General features: G+C 37.8%; 1 protein-coding gene across 4 annotated transcripts in view; it reads left to right on the forward strand.

The window, feature by feature from the left end:
- The window catches only part of LOC127435277 (metabotropic glutamate receptor 8-like), a 268,255-nt gene that overhangs the window by 43,636 nt on the left and 217,206 nt on the right, over positions 1-7,413 (forward strand). The gene's annotated exons all lie outside the window — the stretch shown is intronic.

The raw sequence follows: 7,413 nt of genomic DNA on the forward strand, positions 1-7,413 counted from the left end.
ATTTATCTCGATGGCACTCGCTTAATAACAGATCATTCTGGAAAGCCTGTCGCATAAAGACTTGAGACTGTCTGCTACTGTATAGTTCATTAGGATAAGCAAGAGTTGGACTACTTGGATTAAAAATCATGTTTACTATCGATACAGTCTCACGTAGCCAAACTTTTGAGTGTTAGCATAATGTCTTATCTACATCGCAACAATAATGTCTGGCGGGTAAATCTGAAATCAGATGCAGCAATGTGGAATTTATGTGCTCAAGGTTATCTTGTTTACTTGCTACTAAGTTTCTAAAAACTAAATTGTTGAATATCTTTCAAAGATTTGATGCCATGAGCTAGTTTGTCCTCAGAAGTGCCAAGGAAATTGTTTGCAATTGGCGTTTCCGCTGATTTGAGAGTCAAACGATGGCATAACTAACTAAATGTCAACAAATGTCATACGTTATTTAAATATACAACTAATTAATTCACACATATAATTTCTGTAAATAATTTTATTTAAAATTAATAAAGAAGCTAAAACTGCTGTGCATCACACATTGCACAGTAACAGGATGTCTATCAACTGAATACACTTGGCATGGCATTCAATGTAGATACCTTTTGTGCTTCATAACATCTCTTACTTTTTTCCCTGTCTAAAATGAAATGAAAGCACATTAGTCCCATGCGATGAGGGATCGAACCAGCATCCCCATGTATCGCGAGGTTCATTCTGTGCTCACATATTCTGACCTTCAAAGGTAGTGGTGTTCTCGCAGAGGGAGAGACAAGGATCTTAAAATGCCAAAGGCAAGGATTGGGAGCAAAGGAGAGAGTATGTGAAGAGAGGTGAGCTTAAAGAGCATAAAGCAATGCTCCTCTGTTAACCCCGAAGGGGCTGGGTGCAAAATCCTTCTACATCTGCTGACAGCAGTAATTGGCTACTCCCACTGAAAACAGGGGCTGATGGAAAAAGACACCTGTCGGCTTTCAAAAATTAATTAGGAATCCATGCAATCAGAAGTAGATGCTAATGTGTGTTTATGTCTTTAAGAATGTGCATGGAAGGCATGGAATTCAGACACATTGAGCTTTGGTGCTCACAAGCATTAAGTAGCCTGGGTAGCTCAGTGGTGAAGACGCTGGCTACCACCCCTGGAGTTCGCTAGTTCGCTAGTTCGAATCCCAGGGCGTGCTGATTGACTCCAGCCAGGTCTCCTAAGCAGCCAAATTGGCCCGGTTGCTAGGGAGGGTAGAGTCACATGGGGTAACCTCCTCGTGGTCGCTATAATGTGGTTCGTTCTCAGTGGGGCGCATGGTGAGTTGAGCGTGGTTGCCGAGGTGGATGGCGTGAAGCCTCCACACGCACTATGTCTCCGTGGCAACGTGCTCAACAAGTCACGTGATAAGATGCGTGGGTTGACGATCTCAGACGCGGAGACAACTGGGATTCATTCTCCGCCACCCGGACTGAGGCGAATCACTACGCGACCATGAGGACTTAAAAGCACATTGGGAATTGGGCATTCCAAATTGGGAGAAAAAGGAAAAAATAAAAATAAAAATAAAAATACAGTGCAGCCTTACAAGCACAGTAAACTGAATGCATGACATATGCGATGAAATGAATGCAAGACACCACATGCACCACATGCATGCATAACTGTCTTGAGTGTGTGGATTATGTATAATATACCATTGAACCTTGTTTTGAAGATCAAAATACTGTATCACTCGCTTACATCAAATGCTCCGGCTGAAGATAACGTGCATCCTTTTGCACTTCAAACACACTCTTTGAAGTATTTCCTGCCATGCAAATGTGCATTTATATTGTTGTGTGTTGGGTGCATGGAATGTGTGTGTAGCCATACATATTGTAACTTTCATTTTGTAGCCCATCAAAAATGTGCTGCATGATATGGGAGATTTTTACTGAAAAATATGGTAGTAGGAATGTCGATGTATGTACTGAAAATGTAATAAAATAGAATTTTAGAACATTAAATTAGCCTAACTCCATAGATGCAGAACTGGTGAAATTACTTGGAAGTATTGGTTATATTTTAGTGGTCTTCTTATCAGAATCTTGACTCTTTTTAGTGGTTTCCCAAACCTTGTTACCACCGTGATCATCAGTTTTCATCTACTGTCACCAAATAATCTCATCTCTCCAACACAGCATCTCATCTCTTCTTCTGGACTAAATATTTCCATTTGTAAAGGAAGGGTTTTCTGTAAAAGAGCCTGAGGAAAAAAAAATCAGAGAACAAGAGCCAAAGCAATAGTCATAACCGTGCAGGGGAAGTGTTCGGGATGTTACTCACAAAGAAAGGGTGAGTAAACAATGATTTTGGTTATGGGTTAATTAGGCATATTTTTAGGACCATTAAGATGTTTTGCTTTGTGCCATTATTTTCATGATAATTAAGCAAATTTTTCCCCAAATTCACATTTTTGTCAATCTCAAATTCTCAGTGTAATACAATTTTATTTTTAATATGTATAACTTAATATATTATTATATTATTTATATATTACAGATTAAAATAAATGTAAAATTCTTTAATTACATTGAACAGTATTAAATTATTTATATATTATTGTACTATGTCTTTGAACTGTTGATTTCATTTAAATATATATTTAACTAAATAAAAAAAAAAAATACAACAAATAAATAAATAAAAAATCCACATGCCGGAGGCATTACAACAATGACAAATTGGGGGAAAATTGTGGTTTATTGTCAAGAAGATAATCACATGATGCGAAAAAAAAATCATCTTTATTGTTCTAACAAGAGGCTTCATTGTTTTAATGCAAAATATTATTATTTTTCATTGGATTTTGGGATTAAATGGACATTTTTGTACATTTTTCATGACATTAAGTCTGGGTAAATTCACCCATAATGCACTTTGTAATATGTTATCCCCAACACTTGAGTTAAAAAAAAAAAAAAAAGGAAATGCACACCTGAAAAACTGTCATGGACAAGATTTTAATTCATAAATGACGTTTTGAGCATCCCACCCATTTCTTAGACTTAAAAGACATTCATTAGTCCCTCATCTTTAATAGTAATAGTATCTTTAATAAAGGCGTTTGTATAACATTTGCACAAAATCCTGTTTTAATTTACAATATATATTGTGACGTATCAAAATATAAGTAACTAATTACAGTGTATATAGACATGTTTTTAACGGAATGGTCTAATATAAAAATCTTCATTCAAACATTTGGGACTCATAGTTTCCAATGTATAAATCCAAAACTATTCTCTTTTTAACAGCATACAGTCAATATCCCTCCAACACTGGACATAACATACCAGTGTAAACTTGCATATCATTTTGGGTGGATGTTGCACATCTGTACAGTACATACCTGGCAGTTCAGCTAAAACCTTCATTTATAACTGGATACAGAAGAGCGTGCCATTTTGAAGAGCTTTAGAGCGCTGATAGTCGTAGTTGAAGGTGATAGCTCTTGGGACTGTCTACACACTGGAGTTGATGACAGTGACTGTAGTGTCCAGAGCTCTATGACTCACACCGGTCCTCCACCAGCCCATAAACGCTTGATTTATGTGTTAGGGTTAGGACACCACAAATATTCCCCCTGACGCTGAAAAACTCCTCTGTCATCTGATTTATTTCCCGCTCAACTTTCATCACTTTCCTGCATTTCTTTACTTGTTATTGGTGAAAAGTCAATGATTGTGTCATAAAAAGCTGTTTTTCTGTGATGTTATCCATGAGGTTTGTTGCATGTGCAAACATTATAGTATCTGTGGCTACCAGTCAAAGAATTATTTAAAACTAGAGTTTTACATTGGTTTAAGCAAATGTGAGTGGCGTTAGCCAATGCAAAACTTGCCACCGCAATGTGTGGGTGTTGGCTGGGCGTTGCTTTAACCACTTGAGACCCGAGCAAATAGTAAAATAATTTATGTTAAAATTAAGCAAAATGACTTACAGATGTGTTAATGTTGACGTTTTTTCAACTTTTGAGGGAATGATGTCTCAAAATCCATGTATGTGGACATCATGTTTATCAGCGTGCTGACGTGCGAAAAATTAATGAATTTTTGAAACCGGCATACCCAACGAAACTAGAGACGCTACTCTTTACACCCAAACAGGTTTCAATGAAAAACAAAAAGAGGTTTCTTACCAAAGGCACTTTTGTTAGTTCTGCGGCCATAGAAGTGATTCATGTAAATCAACGTCATATTGTTGTGTACATGACTTGGTGCGCCAGAAGTTAACCCTTTAAATGACAGTCTAGAGTGTTGTGAACAGTATTCAGTCGGTTTAAATTTGTTTAAATTATGCGTTGCGTACAGCAAAGCCAAAATACAATGTCCATGCATGTGGACGTGGGGTCACACGAGGTTAAGGTTGCTACGGTGTTCTGGCTGTCGCTAGGTGGCCCAAGTCAAAAGTCTCTATGTTACTCTGGTCTCTAGATATAGCTCAGGTCACTCCTGCAATGTCTTTATGGGATTTTTCCGACAGACATTTTATCTCCTGCAAAGCAAAAATCGTTAAGTTAGATCATATAGAAAAGTACTTGCACCTCTCCAAAACAACCATTTGTCTGTAGCACAAATGTTGCAGGAAAGGTATGCACCAAAGCTGCATATTTAGGGGTTTGTTCAATTGAGTAACTGCAAGTATGAGCAATAGTAATCTTGATCTAAGAAAGGTCTTTAGACAGCAATAGAATACTGCAATGTTCCTTTGACATGAGGTTACAGTGCTACACAAGCAATACAAGCCAATTTAATTAACCATCAACATGTTGTCATTAATATATCATGCTGTGGCGGGGTGGTGGTGGTGGGGGGGGTTGGTCATGTGTCTTTCTGCGGGAGAGGGAAAGCAGTAAGGCTCGTCACCTGGGCTGTAATTATTCTAACACCTGTCTCTCATTATAGTGATGGCAGAGGGAGAACTGATAAGGCTCGCCAGAGCGGCAGAGAAGAGTGGTGTCTGTGTGTTTGCAACACAAAAGTCTATGTTTACCCTGTGTTATAACAGACAAACGAAAAACCTTTTTGTTCAAGTTGGCTACTGAGAGCCCTTTTATGTTAAAGTTTTGTGTGTTTCAAGAAAGAGTAAATAAATACTCACCCAACTGTTCACTGTCTCCTGACTCCTCCATTGCCCACGAACGTAACCTTATCACAAACCAAATGGGTCTTCATAAATTAAAATATATATAGCTGCCTTTGGATTTTAGGAAGAGGGTCCTGCACAAAGGGGATTGCCATATTTGTGGGTCCTTAGCAGTATGAAGTTTGAAAACCCCTGTCCATAAAAGGGAAAGCAATGATTTTCTCAACGGGAAATTATGAAATCGAAATAAATGTGTTTCTAAATATTGATGCACATAGTGTACTTGCTAATGAGTGTTACTGGACTCACTGCGGCCCATCCTGCAGTGGCTCTTTGGGCGATTCCTGTTACCCGTGGCCCTGACAAACCTGGCTGGCAATGTTCTGCTCCACCAAAGCCGCCCATTCGTGATGCATTCCTGGACAGGAAGTGCCAGTGCTCTGCTCTGGCGGGGCAGAAGGTGGAGCAGGCCTGTGGAGGGCTGTTTTCCCTTACGCCTACACCAGCAGGCTGCTTGCCAACTTGAACACTACGGCTAGTGCAGCCAGGTTGCCCCTAGACCGCAGGGCTGGTGGGAGACACTATGGCTGAATGGTGAATTGCTGTTAAATCAGTTGAAATTGTTATTTAGGTAGCAAGAAAATGTGGAAATGGTGCGCTATTGAGAAAGAAAAAAGACATTCAAAGCTGTCTCATTGATTAGCGATCAGAGTCACAGAGATCATGTTCCTCTGACTCATCTACACATGGGAATGTTGTGTAACTGTGAGTGATAATCAATGACCACAGCAACACTTCATAGATTACAGATAGAGAATCCTGAATGCAGAGAGGAAGTTTAAGTCTTCTTAGGAGTTTTTCATAATTTCGATTTAATGCTCAAATTAAAAATAGGTTAATTGGAAAAATAGCCATGGGACACTGTGCATTTTGATTATTTGATTTCACTAATATATGGCTTGATTATTTAATATGGATGGACCTGAAACGCCCTTTTCTTCTGGTTGGTCAACCTGCACCGTCATCTTCCTCAATGCTGTGAGACAGAATAAAAGTTCTCTGCTGTTTAATTGTTCAGATGAATTAGTCTCAGTTAATATTACATTTTTTACCATTTATTCTCCAAAACTCGCCACGTTTATTGCAGCTGAGCTGTCACTCTCATCAAATAGTCAGATTTTAAGTATTTGATGTTGCTCCGGTTTGAAAAGGCATGGTTTTGATGAAAATAACAATACATTCAAAAAATTATTAAAGCATATGCCTACATTGTAAAGACATCGGCTTATGTTTAACTGCAGGGTAAAGTTAGTTTTAGGCTCTATATTCATTGGATATTCGCCTTATTTTCACATTCCAAAGGCTGTAGTAATTTCCCAGTAGATAGACTGAATTACTACAGGTGAGATTTTTACAGTTAGTCAGTCTATCCACTGAGAACCTACTACAATATTTGGAATGTGAAATAACATTTTGGTAAATTATTTATTTATATATTTATTTTGAATAATCTAATACTATATTAATATTATTGGACTTACTGTAAAAATCTCACTTGTAGTAGCTCAGTCTATTAACTGGCAACCAACTACAACATTTGGAAAGTAAAAGTGTACTTTTAATGTTTTATGTTTAACTTGCAGGCCAACTGAATGAGTGATTGGACATCACCTGTGTTTAATAGTGAGTGGAATTTTCAGACGGTCCCTTAAGTACGCTAAGCAATGAAAGCGCATTTTCAGTCATAATTCTGCAGCCACACCAACTGACAGTTCTGAGTGCAGGGTTTTATGTATATTATAGTTATATACCATTTAAATTTATATACCATAACATCAAGCCAAGTGTACAAAATCTTTGCAAACTTGCCGCCAGCAGAGAGCACGGGTACGAGAAACCGAATATAAAAAAATATCAAACCTAAAACTAACTTTACCCCGCTCTGGGAGCTTAGGTGTGAGGGACTTGCTTATCATGGAAAAAATTCATGAAAGCTCGACCAATGAATTTAAAGTCAGCATTTACACATAGCCTTCTCATTTGTCCAATAAAATACAGCCCAGACAGTAGGTAAATGCTACCTATATTCCCATTCAAAAACATGGATGTCGGAATGATCTGAGCTTGAAATTAGCACTCATCGCTGCCATGTAAATACGTTTTGTCTTATATTAAATATTAAATGTAATATCTTCCAATTTATTTGTTATTATTATTATTATTATTATTTATCATTTGTTATTTACTGTTCTAGCTGATATAATTCATTGGCATGAATGCTCATCTGTCTTGGATGCACC

The sequence above is a fragment of the Myxocyprinus asiaticus genome, chromosome 45 (assembly GCF_019703515.2).
Source record: "Myxocyprinus asiaticus isolate MX2 ecotype Aquarium Trade chromosome 45, UBuf_Myxa_2, whole genome shotgun sequence".
Lineage (NCBI taxonomy): Eukaryota > Metazoa > Chordata > Actinopteri > Cypriniformes > Catostomidae > Myxocyprinus > Myxocyprinus asiaticus.